General features: G+C 40.0%; 1 long non-coding RNA gene across 4 annotated transcripts in view; it reads left to right on the top strand.

Moving 5' to 3' along the window:
* LOC115494460 (uncharacterized) overlaps nt 1-15,825 on the top strand; it is a 55,276-nt gene that overhangs the window by 1,357 nt on the left and 38,094 nt on the right. For all 4 annotated transcript variants that reach the window (XR_012055220.1, XR_012055219.1, XR_012055221.1 and 1 more), the window contains exon 2: nt 15,141-15,341. This is a non-coding gene — a long non-coding RNA (uncharacterized lncRNA). The remainder of the gene's footprint in view (nt 1-15,140; nt 15,342-15,825) is intronic.

A 15,825-nucleotide genomic window follows, 5' to 3' on the forward strand; every position in this document is an offset into this window, starting at 1 on the left:
AAAAGCTCCTACCAGTGAACGTACTCTGTGCCTACAGATGCATTTCTTCAGTTTTAACCCTCATTTGAAAAACCCTTAGCTATAGAAACTTATGACTCACTTCTGTGAGGAGGCTACTATTAGGAAGTATTTAATTACCCTTCTAGAAACAAACTTTCTTTTTTATCACTTCAATCAGTTACTTTGTTTTTGGGATGGTATTACTCTGGTCTGTGAAGCTTGTTACAGGAGTGATACTTTTGATTTGTGGAATGCCCTCTGGATGATTTCCAAAGGAAACTCTGTATAGCTTTGTTGAGGCCTTGTTTGCCTGTGCTGTGGCTGGGAGTATGGGAGGGATGCTTAAGCACTTTTGCACAGTTTTAAAAAACACACACAAAGTGTTATGTGGTGTGTAGACTGCTCAGGCATAGTGGCTAAATTACCACTGGTGTGAAGTTTGTATCTAGCAGGCAGGTGCTGTGCTGTTGCTAATAAGTCATAAGAAGGACACTTAACTATGTTTTTGAAACCTTTGTTGGCTTTCTGACTTTACAGATAGTGTGTGCTCAGCCATGTAGTTGCTGGATAGGGCTCAAAACTATTTTTTCCCATAGGATTTTTTTTAATCCATACCTTCTGTGGAATGTATCAGTTTAAAGTTAGGCATCTGTAGTCATCCCCAGAAGACTGCCAGCGCAACAAAAACCATAACATATTCATATAGATAAATACAATTGCACATACTTACAGTATTCTGATTGCCTGACCAGTTCTAGAAGTGCTGTGGGGATTCCAGTTCCTCAATCTTCATTTTGTGGGTATGTGTTATGTGATTTTTTTTTTTTTTACTGCGTTTCTGGGAAACCTGGGGAAATCTTGTATTCAAATGCACAATTGTGTTTTGGGCAGAATCTCAGAAGATACAAGATGGTGTGGTACCAAAAAAGATCCTGTGTGATGTAATACTGCCGCATTGTGATGTATTGCTGCACTTAATTCCTCAGTTAAGTTTCTTGGAAAAACTGCAGAATTTAAGGCTTGAAGAGCTGGAATGTGAATGGTCCCTCTTATTTTTTATCATGCCTAAAAGGAACTGCATCCTGTTAACATCTGTGTCAGAGTGGTAACAGTGCTTTTTTATTTCAGCTTGTTTGTGTTGCTCTGGGGGCTTGGCCTTAGCAGAGTGACTGTAACAGAAGGTAGCACTGGAGCTGCTGGGATTGCTTTTGAAAGTGATTCCAGTAGAATGGACGGCATAGCGAGCTGTTGCTGGGTTAAAAGCAGGGCTGTAACTCTAGCACTTAGAATAAACAGTTCCTATGTGTGTTTTGATGTTCTAACTAGCTCTGGTGTTCAAAACAAACTGATGTAAGAGACAAAAAAGTCAGATTCTTTTAACTCCTGCTTGTGCAGAAGGTTCACTTCTATTTTCTTAGTGTGTATATGCATGTAAGAAACAAATATTTAAATAATTAAATCAGTTTGTTAAATGAATGTTAACTATTTTGGGAGTAGATGCAGTTTCACAATTTCATCAGGTGTTGGTAATGCCCATATTGCAATGTGGTTTTAATAAATTGCAGGAGTAACAAACACAGTGGGGGTTGGCTCTGCCAGTTTGTTTGCTAAATCCTGTGCTTGAGTAGGGGAGAGTTTCTGCCTCATCACTGTTACCTCAAATAACACTTTAAATTTTTTTTAGAAATAGCTTTCCTATCTTCCTGCAAGCTGTGCTCTGGGAAAACTGAACTCTTCCCACCTCCCTTCTGTAAGGAGCCAGGTGAAGGGTGAAGACTGCTTCAGGAACTCAGGGCAGGCAGTAAAAAGCAGCTGTTTTAGCAGGGTGGGTGTATCTGATCACAGCTTTTCTCTCACACATGCCATCAGGAGCTGTTGTAAGCTTGTGCTTGCTGTTTTGTTGCCACTGTTCCATGTTTGATGGCTCCTTTATTAGCTGTTCAGTCTGGTATTTCAGCCTTGCTGGAATCAATAGAAAAATTTGCTTGGGTTTCAGGTCAGCAGTGTGGCCTGGTAGTGATAAAAGCTATCTGCACACTAGGCCGGATCAAAAGGAGCAGAACCAGGACATCAAGTGAAGTATTCTTTCTCTCTGCTGGTCACTCAGCAGCTGCATGTGGCACACCGTGCCTGAGTTTTGCTCCATCACTACAAGAAAGATGTGGAAAGCCCTGTGCAAGTCCAACAGAGCCCATCTTCAAGGTGGAGAAGGGGCTGAGGGAGCTGGGCTTCTTCAGCCTGGAAAAAAAATTGGTGAGTGGAGACCCAGTAGCACAAACCAAAGCAGGGAGTGGGTACCATATGGGCAGAATTAAGTAACTGAGCTTTTGGGTTCTATTTGTTCTTCACAGGGGCTCTAGAATTTGTGGAAGTTAATATTTTTTTTAATGCTTTTCTAATCCCTGTTCAGGAGTGATGGGATGGGCCACCAAGATCTGAGAGTATCACAAGATAAAGGTAATGTGGATAGGCAAGTGGTGCTTATTAACTCCTACCCTGAAGTTAGAGAGCTCTTCCTTTTACACTTTTTACTAATGAGGTTTTTTTCTTTACTCTTTAAAGCTTTTTGTTTGTTTTTGGATGCTCTTCCTGTAAATTTGCTTTAGCAGATCATCTCCTTTAGCTGTGGTCAATTTGGTTTTTCAGAACCAGAATGACTTACTTGGGTGATGTGTTAGCATTAGGGGTTGTGCATCTGGGAAAGCTGAGGGAGGAGGTATAAAAATAAGAGGAAAATATCATGTTTGTATCATAATTTCTTGGCTGGTAAAGTAGGACTTGTAAGTGGAAAGAGCAGGGAAGAGAATAAAATAGAGCTGAGGAAATAAGGCAAAGACAAGGCAGGTGTTGGTGAGCCTGAAGTGAAAGGAATGAGGCATTCAGAGGAAATTGCCGGCTGTAAATTTTCAAGGCTGTCTGGGCAACACACAACTGAAACAATCTGTTAATGTCGAGTGTCATTGTAAACAGCTCCAGCCTCCACCTCATCCTTCAGGAAAGGCTCTTTCTCCATCCGTGCCTTTATGGGGGGCGTGTCCTCACTGCTGATTTTCACTTTACCACGCTGTGGCTGTGACCGGTGCCTGAGCTTTCTTCTCAAAGCAGGGGAAGATTCCTTGTAGTTTCTACTTTCTCCTGCAGCTGTCCCACTTCATTCTGGGATTATTGACATGATAGGACCAGGAAATATGTTTGGCTACTGAAAGGAATGCAGAGAATTTGTTCTGTCCTTCCACTCTTGCCTTGTGTCATTCTAGAAATGGCAGAACTAATCCTGCCTGAGCATCCCTCTTCTCATTGAACATCTGCTGCCATTCTTAATTGTTTCATTTTTATTTTGGGAGAGCTTCTAATGTACATTTTTTATTCTTTAGTTACTTTTGTTTGCCTCCAACTTTACCGGGTCTTTGGCCAAACAAATTTTGCATTTCATTTCATTTATTCTTATGTAGAAGAAAACAACTGTCTGTTTTGATGAATGTCCCAGATCAATGATTTCAGAGAGGCTGGAGTAGGAAGAATATTAACAGCATTTGCAGATGATCATAAGTCAGGTGTTACAAACACAATTAGGAAGAAATAATACAACATAACCTAAAAATCTTGGAAACAGGAAATTGAATGTAACTGAGTGGAGAGGAGGAATTAAAAAATGATGTGTCCTTGGGAGGGGTGAGGGGGGAAATAAGAAGTTCAGTCCAAGGGAAATTTTGGAAAACAGAGCTGAGGGAGAAAGTGGAAAGTAAATATTCCTTTGCTTGATGACAGGGCACAGGAAAGGACAACAGTTAGGGAGTATCTATGGGCATTGCTTGGAACAGCAGCAGGGTAGTGGCCTAAAGTAATTTCAAGAGCACTCACAGAATATTTTAACTGAACCTGAGTGTCTCATTATCAATGTATTTCAAACAGATGGGAACAATTTCAGAGGTGATTGGCGATTAACACTTGAGAGAGTAATGGTATGAAATATGTAAAACATGACTGAGGAAAAGCCAGATAGAGATGTATTAATCAATAAACTTCCTAAAGTCATGAACTGTTAATCAGTTGATTAATATTTTGAGATAATTAAAATCGCTGTCAGAAAGGTTTAGGCATTACACTTCAAACTGTAAAATAACTTTTCACTGCACGTACAAACCCTTGAAAAACAGATTCTAAGGGGGAACTGGGAAAAAGCACTCTATATTACAGGGAAAAAAATTCTCCATCTCTCCATCTGCAGTCTTTTAAAGATGCCATCTTTTTGGTGTCTTACTGATAACTGAAGTTTTCTTAGCCAAACCTTGCTTGCCATATTCATATGATTCGTGCTGATGCTGAAATGAGGTCAGAAAACAAAGGTGAGAGTTTTCCCCCTTCTTCTAGTAAAGTTCAAGTGAGTTCAGAAAATTTTTACTGAAACAAGTCTTTAACGTGGGACTCTATGTAAACTAAGTGAGCACAGTAAGATATAAATACTCCTCTTGCATTATATAGCTATAAAGTAATGCTCATAACTTACGGGAAACCAGCTGTTCTTCAAGAACTGTTTAACTGTAATAAGCTTGGCACAAATTCTGTTAGGCTCAGCTCTAGGAACAATTCTAGAATCTGCAGCTGTGAACCATTTTCTGTGATGCTGTGACTGTCAGGAAGATGGTATGAAGTCTACTGTGTGTCCCAGCAGAACTGTTCTGCTGACACAGAGACTGCCATAAAGCCATGGTAATAAAATCTTGCAAGGTGGCAAACCCCAAGTTGTCACTCTTTTGTTAAATCAGATCTGTTCATCTCTGAACCATTCATCAGTTCTGGAAGTGTTGGGGGGTTTTTTGCCTTTTTTTTTTTTTTTTTTTTTTTTTTTAAATCCCTGCTTTTGATACAATTTCTTAGCTTTACTTTTTGGTCTAACCCATTGCAACTTTTAAAGGGTTTGGGGTTTTTTAGGAAAGTTAGTAGAATTTGTGTTCCAAAATACCAACCAAACTGTAAGACTCGGGAATCCGAGATAAAATATTCTATAGTGTCAGTGCTCTAAATGCTATTGGCAGAGACTGTTGATTCTCCCCAGTAAACTTCATACAGTGTTAAATCTAACAATTGTCTCTGGGCAATTGTCTGTTACTTAGGTCCATTTTGTATTTCAAATGGAACTGCTAACTTCATTGTGATAATGTCTTTATTTGGGACACTACTTGAGCTTCCAGCTTTTGAGGCAATAATCTTCTCTCTCTAACAAGTAAAATAACTCAAGTAGGAATAGCTCTACTAAAGATGATTGTTTTGTCTTTAGTAAATTGATATTACAAAATCGGTGGAGCCCTGTCCTCTCTATGGTTTAGTAGGCATGTGGTAATTTACAGTCATTAATCTGATTTAAACTGAAAAACCCATTTTATATCCACAGGTAACAGTAATGCCCCTTCTGGAATAGCAGTCAGACTTCTGTAGCTGGGATTGTGGTTCACAGGACATGAGAGTGTGGTAGGTGTCACTTCCATGATAATCAATCAGTGGCTTTAAAGGCTGCCAAATTCAAAAACACATCAGGATAAAATACAGGTTATAGCTCCAAGTGAGACTGTTGTATAACTGATTTCTCTCTGGCCAGTCTCAGCTTCATAACTGAGCCTAAATTCCAAACTGTCCCCCAGCAGTTCCAGGTGTTTTTTACGCACTGCCTTTACCTTCCATGCTGTCACATCTACAACTTGGCTATCTCTTCCCAGTTCCATAGTGAACAGCCTTGAAATGAAAATGTATTCTCCAAGTGATGAACATGGGGCTGTAATTCCAAAACAAGCTTCTTTAGATTGCTCATTTTGGAAATCAGCAACATCTGTTTTTATGTTGGGCAAAGAAAGAGGCGGAAGGATGAAAGGAGTAAAAACCAAATCACTATTTAGGTTTTTCTTGGAGAGGTGATACTAAGTAAAAATCTGGAGGAAAACGCAGTTTTCATTTTTTGGGCAAATAACACTGCTGAAAGAAAAGCTGTCACATTCTTCCCAATATTTTTTAAAGATTTGTAGCTTTTTGAATGTACATAGTATGTACATAATCATCTCCCAATTTATTAGGATTCTTGCTTATTATTTTTTCATGTTTTCACAATGAATGCCTTGATTTTAGGTATGAGAGTTTTTTTTCTGTTTAAGTTTTACTTATTTTTCACTCATTTCTCTATTTCAGTCCATAAATTATTGTTCAGCCTTTGGCAAGCTGTATTTTTAAACTGCTGCTCTCTTCTGTCATACTTGTGACTAAACTTAGTCTTTGATCACATTCCTCTGTGGCTGGTCTTTTCCACTGTGAAAGGAAAATTAGAACTAAAAAACAAAATCAGTTCTATCCTTAGAATAGTTTTTCCCCTGTGAGCATCCTTTGGAGAATTAGATTTGCTCAGGTAGCAATAAGCAATTTTGTAGGTGGGGTTGAGTGAGGAACTTGGCATCCCAGGCTGAAAAGGACAGGGCTGCCACACATTCCTTGTGTCACAGAGGTCACTACACTTCCGAGGGGCATGTCAGCAACACCTTCCATGGCAAAAGCCAGCTTCACTTCCCCCTGCAAGGAAGGGTTGGGACCAAATAGCTCCAAGTTACTTCCCAAAATGTGAAAGATGCTGGTGTAGGTGAGCAATTTGTCTGAATGGGGGGACAGGCCTTTTGTCATTCCCTCTTTGCTTCCAGGACTGCAGCAAAGACGCTGCATGTGTTTTCTTCCTGGGAAATTAGACTTCAATGATTTGGGAAATGCAGGTCTTGAGAGCTGCCTGCACAGAGAAAATGGGTAATTAGAAGCATGTGTTGTGCTGTGAGTGCTCCAGAGAGCTGTCTGGGTCAGAGTGAAAGGCTGGATTAGCACAATGTGACAGTGCTGTGCAGATGCAAACCTGGGGTGCCTTTAACCATTCTAACCTCATTACAAACTTAGTTGAAAACGGGGGTTATTTATTCATAGGGTCTCCAGTTTGATGACTTTTTTTCCCCTGGCAGGATCTTAGGTGGAGATCTATATTTACATATAATTTTTTGACCAGCCTGTCACCCAAGTTTTTTCTGAAAACTGACTTTATAAAAAGTAAAACTAAAATACTGGCATTTGACTCCAGCTGTAGGAAAGAAAGGTTATAGTTTAGTTAGGTGTCACCTAACAGCAAATTAGCCTTTAACTCAAATCTATCTAAAATGTCCTAGGTTGTAGATGGAAAAGGACTTTGGGTTGGCTTCAAGATGCCTGTTGGATACAACCCACAAAGCTGGAAAAAGCTTCTAGGACAATATACATGAAATAAAATTGCACTTTCCATCTGCCAAGTCCTTCATTTTTGCTCTGTTTGAAATTGGTATTGTGGGGAGGTAGCAAATTATGTTGTGATGTGTTTTAGCTAAACAATCTCATGGTTATGGCTGAGTAATGGAGAACTTTTATACTTTTTTTTTTTTTGCGAAGGAGTTCTCTGAGTTTGATGAAATACCCTATAAAATCTTTGGTTAAAAATAGAGATGCTACCTCCTCTTACAGAGGTGGGCTTTGTGCTTAATGCTTTCTCTCATGAAAATAATAATGCTAATATTTTTAATATTAGATTCTTATACAAAGGGGAGAAAGGTATTCTGCTTGTGATACTCTAAAGATCACTCAAGTATGATCAATAATCCATTAGCAGGAATCTGTTCCATTTAACACCACTAACAAGTTTTTCCATCCCTTCCAAGTGTAAAGCAGGACAAAGAAGTAATCTGGAAGGTTGAACTGTGGAGGAAGTCCAAATAGTGCCAAAATAGTTTAATATGAAGTTGCTTAGCAGAAGCCACATCTAAATTAGCCTTATTTTTAATTCAAAATGTCTTGTAAGGCTGCTAGTGTCTGCTTTGCAGCTGAGAGGCACAGTGAGGGCATTTCTTCAGTAAATAGGGGAGTATTGTGGCCATGAATGCAACAACACTGCTTTACAGAAATTTATCACACCTCACTCCTCGGAAGTATGGAGTGTATCCAGCCTGGAGGAGCAAGAAATGACAAGGGATGATACAAGCACTTCAGAGTTTTTAGCTGTGAGTGACTGGCAGGATGGCCAGCCCTGATGATTTAATAGATTAACTTGGTGAATTGGTGACCATAAATTTTATCTAGTGTTGGTTTGGGATTATCACTTTCCCATCATTTGGGACAGCAATTTAAGGTCAAATCCTATTTTTCCATGCATCACAAATTCTACTGTGTTCTTATCCACAGGAAGAAGTGTAGGAAAAGGAAATCTTCCTATGGATATTACTGTCTAGCACAATATAAAATATATTTAATGGCTTTTGCTTTTTTTTAGCCTGAGAAATCAAGTTTAAAGGCAAACCAACAATAGAGTCATTCATGGTTTGTTTTTTAAAAGCCACTCATTGTCCTATCTTATTCAAAGCAGAATTTTTCTAATAACCAAATTCTCTGATTCCCAAAGTTATGTAATAAAAACAATTGTCAGATCTATTATGATTGTCTAGACTAGACACAAAAGGGAACTCTGGGGCAAGCATGGAGATTTTCTCATGGAAAAAGATAACGGGAAGACTAAAATCTATTCTTCTCTTTTAGATAAGTAGTCCAATCTCTAACCTTTCAGAATAGTTGGGTTGTTTTCTTGGCAGGGGGGAAATGGCTGCAGTAGATTGTTTTAGAAGTAAATGTGCCATTGTCAGCCCTCCTCTGCTGGGCGGGTGATAAGGGTCTGTAAAAGCCCTGTTTTGTCTCCCAAGTAGTCCAGAAGCAAGGCTCTTCCTCTCCTATATGGATCCTTATGTACGTGAGATAGATTAATGGCCTGTCAGAGGAGCACAAACCAAGCTATGGAGTTGAGCTGGAATGAAATGGTTCTCTTTTCTGAAATCCTCAATGGAACAGATTTTCCAAGTGGGAAACAAAGGCATCTCCTCAGCTGGGCTGCCTGTAGTGGGGGTCAGGACACAACACTGCAAAGGGGCCTGGGTTTGTTTGCACCGTCCCATCCTGATCCTACACCTCCCCTGCCTCCTGACCCCAGGTGGAATGAGGTGCAGAAAGGCCAGGGCTGCCAAACCAGAAGTTTCTGTTCAGAATTCACTCTGCAGAACAGCAGTAATTTGTGAGCTGAAGCCCATTGCAGATACAAACTGGGTCTCAAGGGGGATGGGAATTTGTTCATGTGTGCTGGTATTTGGGTCACAAGCCTGATGGAAGGGGACAACACAACCCATCAAGTTTGGGAATGGGAGCTGTGAAATGTTACAGCAGTGGGATCATCCCTTGTGGCTTCTGGTAATTAGGTAAAATTTGCTGATTAATGAGGCCATAGTTTCACATACGCTTTAAGCCAGCACTGAAATCTCACCTGACAAATGTGATTAGTTTTAACCTGGATATGCAGCATTGTGGCTGTAGAAAACATTCTTTCCAGTATGGATGAGTATGGGGCTAGAATTAAGGGGGAAGAGGGGGTGCGGGACATGTATATTTCTGAAATTTGGGAATGCAAAAAAAAAATTGAGGGGAAAATAAGATAATGAAATATGTCCTCTTGCCTTTGAAGATTTTTATCTTTTCAGTCTTTCTCTTACTCAGATCTTCTGCTGTACCTTCCTTTTTAGGTTAGGTGAGGACATTCCCAAGCCAAAAGCCACCAGATCTCAGGTAGTGATAATGGTGTTTGCGCTCCTTCCTTCACACTGAGCCAATTGTGTGAAATACAAGGCAGCATGAAGTCCCCTAAAAAGCATACAGCTAAAAAGCCAAGCTACATTCAAATGCATATAAAGTAATTTCAAATGCACAGGTAGGTTTTACATTAAAAATCTAAAATTATGAAGTCAAAGCCTTTGACTTCAAGGGATGTCATTTTTTTTTTTCTACAATGCATGGTCTAGCATATTCTACTTTGGGCAGCACTGTTTAGAAATTCATTAGTATATGTAAGTAATTAGCAGCCTGGCTTGAGGACATAAAGATTCAACTAAAGGTACATATTGCTGGTGTATGGGATAGACACATAACCCATACAAATAGCATGCATGGAGTGCTAATTTTACATAATTACTACAGCTGTAACACTGAGAAAGCCAATAGGAAATGGCTTTTGGATATAGAATATAAAATGTATCTCAAAGGATGTGATGGGTTGAAAATGGTACTCTTAATACAGTAGAAACCATGAAGGGGACAGTTCTGTACAGGATTTAGTAATTTTCCCCAATTTTTTATCTCTTGCGACCTTGATCTTTTTCTGTCAGTTCCACCAATCTTGTAGGTGGAGTGGAAGTTGGCACTTTTGAATATTTCTTCCTCTAAGAGCAGGAAGGAACAGTGAGAGTAAGAGAAAATAGCTGAATCGTTGCGTTGCTACCTAAGGTAAGGGTTGCAGAAACTTTTCCAGGAACTGGGTAAGGTTGGTGGCACTCACAAGTTCTGGGTGCAGCCCAGTGATCAGCAGAAATATGATGGCTGTCAGGAATGACACAAATGTGTGGTGATGGGGCAGGCTCCCTGGGGTCAGGAACCCAGGGAGTCCACTTGAGTCAGGCACAGCAAGGGCAACACTGAGCACAGACCTCAGAGAAGAACCAAGGAATTAAGCCTGAACTGAAATGTGGCAGTGGCCAGAGCATGGGATGGGGGACTCAGGGGAAGCTCTTCAGGGCAATGATGCACTCAGGATCCAAACAGACTCTGAACTTCTTCAGGTAGCTTTTATTATCAGGATTGCTTTACTATAGATGGGGGAAAAGCCTACTTTGCACTTGGATTAAAGTTTAGCCACTTTAATTTTCACCCCAGCAGAGCTCCCTGTTACAGAGAGGAAGCAGTGCTAAGTGCTCTCACCAAGAACACCTGAACAGCATATTCTTTGTAGAAAGTTTACCCTTCCTATTAATTTAGGTTAATTGTAGCTTTGCAATTGCTACCCGCAAGAGGAAAAAAAGAGTGTTTCTACCTCTGAGCTGTAATTTGTATTTATGGCTTTTTTTCTGTAATTGAAGCTACCATAAGTTTTGGATCCTGGTAGTTGAAGGCACAGTGCACACTCAGAGCCAAAGACTGATGACGTGCCCCCAGAAAATTTACCAAGTCAGAAAATAATGTAGGAAAAAGTCTCACAACATGCTCACAAAGTGAGAGTTGAGAAGTTTCTGGACTCTGGCTTGCTCATGCTTGCAGAAGAAATATTTTTGACCTGAAGCTGTGAAGTCAAACATGTTTGCTACAAGACCACTGCAACAACAGGTGAGATGGTGGCCTTGGAAGGCATCCAAAATCGGTGTGTTTCAGGAAGAAGTTGGCAAAACTCCAAAGAAATAGGTTTTATTCTCCTTTTGGGGTGGTTGTTTTTCCTCTGCAGATTGTGGCCTGCATTTATCAATTGAGTTATTTTGCATTTATTTCCATTGTTCTGAGACAATAAATTCTCAGTGGCAAGAGTTGCTAAAATACTGTAAGTACGGTATTTAATTCCCTTCCTTGTCTGGAAAAAAGCTCTTTCGTTTGTAATCACTCTTTGAATAGTAGTCTGTGACCCAGGGAAGCTAATTTCAGCAGCAATAAAAGCTGTGTCTTTTGTGCCTTCAGAAAATAAAATTTTAAGGACCTTGGAAAATTTTTGGAACTTGACCAATCTGCAAATTCAGTATGCCTATTTCTGTGTCCCAGTATTGGGAGAAGGAGCCTCTAAAGTCTTCTCAGAGACCTAGAATAGCTTTTATTTTTTAACTAACTTCCCTATGCAGTGTAGTTCATATTTATTTTGTTAATAAAGAGAATTTTACTTAAGTTTTGGGAGGATAATGGTTACATTACTTGTACTGGAAGAAAACTTCCCACTAAATCTTAATATATTACATTTCTGTGTCCTGGAGGGAGCTGTTCAGCCAGGCTAGCAATTAAACAGCCAACAGGAGTATTTTACTGCTGAGCTGAGAGAAGTCATCAGCTCCATCATCTTGCATCTAAAACACTTGTGAATCTAATAATTATTTTTGTCAGCCAGTCCTTTGTGCTTTCCATCTCAGCAACACTCATTGTCAAACAGCAATTTCACTTGTTAATCTTCCTCCTGTCTCCTGCTGAGGTTGACTTTTTGGCCTGTTTCAGATCCAGCATGTTCCTTCTTTTGACAATGGTATTTGAGTTTTGCTCAAACCTTTTCCCAATTGCCTCCTTGTGGGGTTAGAAAAATAAAAACAAAACCAATTCTGGTTTGTTTTGCAGATCTGCCCTTAGATTATTACTGATGCAAAATTCCAAATTGCACTTTGAAGAGAGGAATTAGAGATGTTGATGTTTTACCATTTGCTTCACTGTCAGCAGTGTTAGGATCTTGGTCCATGAAATTCCAATCTGTCCTGTAAATTTGGGGTTATCATCCCAGTGCAGGCCTAGTAAAGGTGTTCCTACACTGTAAGTGCTTTCAGATTATCCATGCTCCAATCCTTTTCTGTGTTTATATGGACATCTTCATGAGCTGCAAAGATACTCCTGGTGCAGCCATCAGAGAAATGTCCACTGCTACCACTTCCCTTGACTCCTAAAGATGCCCAGTTTGGCTGGTTTAGTTTGTGCTGTGCTGTCTGTCTCCTTCAGGAAATCACCACTGACAGGATGCCTGGTTAGAAGCGAAACCTCAGTGCTGTGTGACTCTTGTCCTGCTTTGGAGAGGAGCAGTGACAGTTTGCTGAGTCTGGAAACACATTTCTCTTATCTCCAGGACAAGCACAGTGACTGTTGCCTGCTTCCACCATGAAGGACTATCAGTGCTGTTCCATCTTGGTTACAGACATGACTAATCCCTCTAACTACTTTTTCTTTTTTCCCCCCCAGAAATGCCAATTAAGCTTTTTCTATGATCCTGCTCTAATATGTTCAAATTATAAGGCGGTCGGTGACTATAAACAGCCCTACTACAGGTATACTCAGTGCAGCTCATTTCAGCAGAAATGTGTTAGAGAAATTGTGAGTCAGGTGGAGAAGCAGTATAGAGCTTCAGGCAGGAGGGAATTAAAATGTCCTGGAGACAGACAGATATTTGCCTTGGCTTCCTGTTCACTTTATCTCTGATTCCTTCCTCATCCCTTTGTGGGGTGAAGACTGCTATCATTGCCTTCCTCAGCAGATCAGCCCTTCAGAGCAGGAGCAATCCCATTCCATGAGTCTGTACCTTCTCCATGGTGAGTTTTAAGGTGATGTGCAGTGAGACGGGCACAAGGTCCTAAAAAGCTTTGTGTACAAAGGATATAATTGGTATTTATTTACCACCCCTAGATTCTCTAGGGTCTCGCTTCTTTAGCAGCAAATGTGGTCAACGCTCACAAGAGATGTTTTTCCACTTGTCACTCCCAGAATCACAGAATGGGTTGGGTTGAAAGAGGCTTTAAAGCCCATCTTGTTCCAACCCCTTTCCCTGGGCAGGGACACCTTCCCCTAGGATACCCTTTGGATATCTAGGTATACCTGAGCTACTCAGGAATTAAGGCAAATGGCCCAGCTGTCCATAGCAGCAGTGAAACTGGGGTATTTACCCTGCAAAATGATGTTATCACAGCATTGCTTTGGGAACAGGACACTAAATTCCATTAAGTCATGCAGCTGTGATAATATGGTTTCTTTACAGTGGTATGTCTGTTATTTCTGGGTTTATCTGTAAAAGTGTTGCCATCCAAACATTTTCTTGCCAAATGCCCCTAAATTGTTCCAAACTTAATCAGTTGGGGCTTACACCTTAATCTGGGGTAAGCAGGCTTTGGTGTGGAGCAGTTCTTCCACTCCTGGCTGCATATTCCCTGCTCTCCCCATGGGTCACATCTGGGCTTGTGGCACAGCCTGGGTCGAGCCAGCAGAGAACAAACCTGCCAGAACCCATTTGCCTTTCAGAACAACTGTTGAGCTGATCCACACAACCACTGGGTCTCATGAGTTGTGGAAGAGGGAGAGGCAAGCACTGCCTCGTTCTTTGCCTGCCTGGAGTTGTCCTGGATTGGAGGAAAAATTAAGATGTTCTTACTATGAACATTTTGGTCCAGGAGCTCCTGGCTTAATGCAGAAAAACATTGCTTGTATATTCCAGCCCATTAGACCTGAAACCTAGACTGGCTGCTTCTTTCTTTTTCATAATTATTTGATACATTACTTTCTATTAAAATAATTAAACCATGAATCTTCACATTATTTACAGTTTTTCTCATGTTATTAAACTGTAATTTGACCAAGAGATATGAGCATAATTTACCATGTGATTGCATAGCTTTTAATGTGTGCTTCTGCAGTGAATAGCAGCTATTAAGCTAAGTGGTTTGCCCTGTAAAATGACATGATGTCATAATATTTCTCTGAAAATACAAAATTAAGTATCATTAAATCCTATAATTAGGTAGGTATAGGTTATATTTGCAACTTGAAAAATGGAGTCAGGCAGCCTGATTCTTCCTGTTGTAGTATTCCAGGAATTTTGTCAAAACTGTACAGGAGCAAGTGTTGTGCTTTACAGAACATGAGCTGCTTCCCCAGCCCTGTATTTCAGTGTAATTCTCTTTTTGTTCTCCTTCCAGGAACTGGGGTTTTCCAACATGTTTGTAACAGCAAAGCAACTGTTCCAGGAGTGTGTATATTCTTTTTTAAAATAATAAATCTCTTTTTTGTGTGTATTTTACTTGTTCTTTAGAAATCATGTGGATTTCATAGATGATAGTGTAGTGTGATCATAAACTAATATTTTGGGGTTTTTTTTTTTGCTTTGGACAAATATTTTGTCCTCTTTTTTCCCTTGTCAAATTTTCATAATGTTTTTGACAGGTTTGTTGTTTCTTTTAAATCTTCCTCTAATTCTAAAAGAAATAGTTGCTTTTTTTGGAGAATTTAACCTGATTTGTATTACTTCTATACTTCTAATTTATTTTTTTATTTTCTACGGCATAGGATACTTTAGCAACTGCTGTAGTTAATTGATGTCTGGTGCTTCTCCTCATTATCTATATTCACTTTTACCTCTGAAGGTATGCCAATGTATCTACATATATATATATATAATATAATTTTTGTTCAGTGCTATATGTATATATTCTAAGTTGTTTAGAACAAACTATTAATTTGAAGATTACAACTCCAATGTTAGAGGGATGTATCACAGCTCTGTTTTGCAGCTGACAGGTGACTCTGCCTCTGAGACATTCCAACGCCTCTCGTGATGGACGCAGTGAAATAAATGCTTTGTGCCATCTACCGGTGCCGGTGGGAGCTGCGCGTCAGCTCGGAGCCGGAGTCGGGACGGACTCAAGCGTGCACTGCGGGAAAAGAAGGAACCTCGCTGGAGATAAAGACATAAAATAATAAACAGCATTCCAGTTAAGTGCTGACTAATGTTAAACATGTGCAAATTAACTCACGCATTAACCCATTTCCCACTCCTGCCTTCCCAAGCGTGCCCTACAACTTCATCCCCATTTTTAAAGACTCTGAAAGCATTTTGTTTTGCAGGTAGGTCAGTCATGTTTTAACAGAGTGGAACAGTCCAAGCTGATGGTGTAGAGTGTGCTGTGAATGTGAACATGGTTTGTCTAGACCTGTTACTCTTTCTATAATAATTCATAATTACAATGTATAAGATGATCACTTACAATTAAATATAACTCCCCCAAACACATTCTCCCTCATGGCTTTTCTCTGATGCTTATTCCTTTGTTAATCTTGGAGTTATAAAGCTGCTGGGATGGGAGACTCCAGCCTAACTGAGTGCAGGGTTAAATAAGGCCTTTTGGCTGAAACCTCTTTGTATCCCACAGCCTCATAATAGGCTATTGTATTTTCTGGGGTTTTTATAAGGCTCAG

The sequence above is a fragment of the Taeniopygia guttata genome, chromosome 3 (assembly GCF_048771995.1).
Source record: "Taeniopygia guttata chromosome 3, bTaeGut7.mat, whole genome shotgun sequence".
Taxonomy (NCBI): Eukaryota; Metazoa; Chordata; class Aves; order Passeriformes; family Estrildidae; genus Taeniopygia; species Taeniopygia guttata.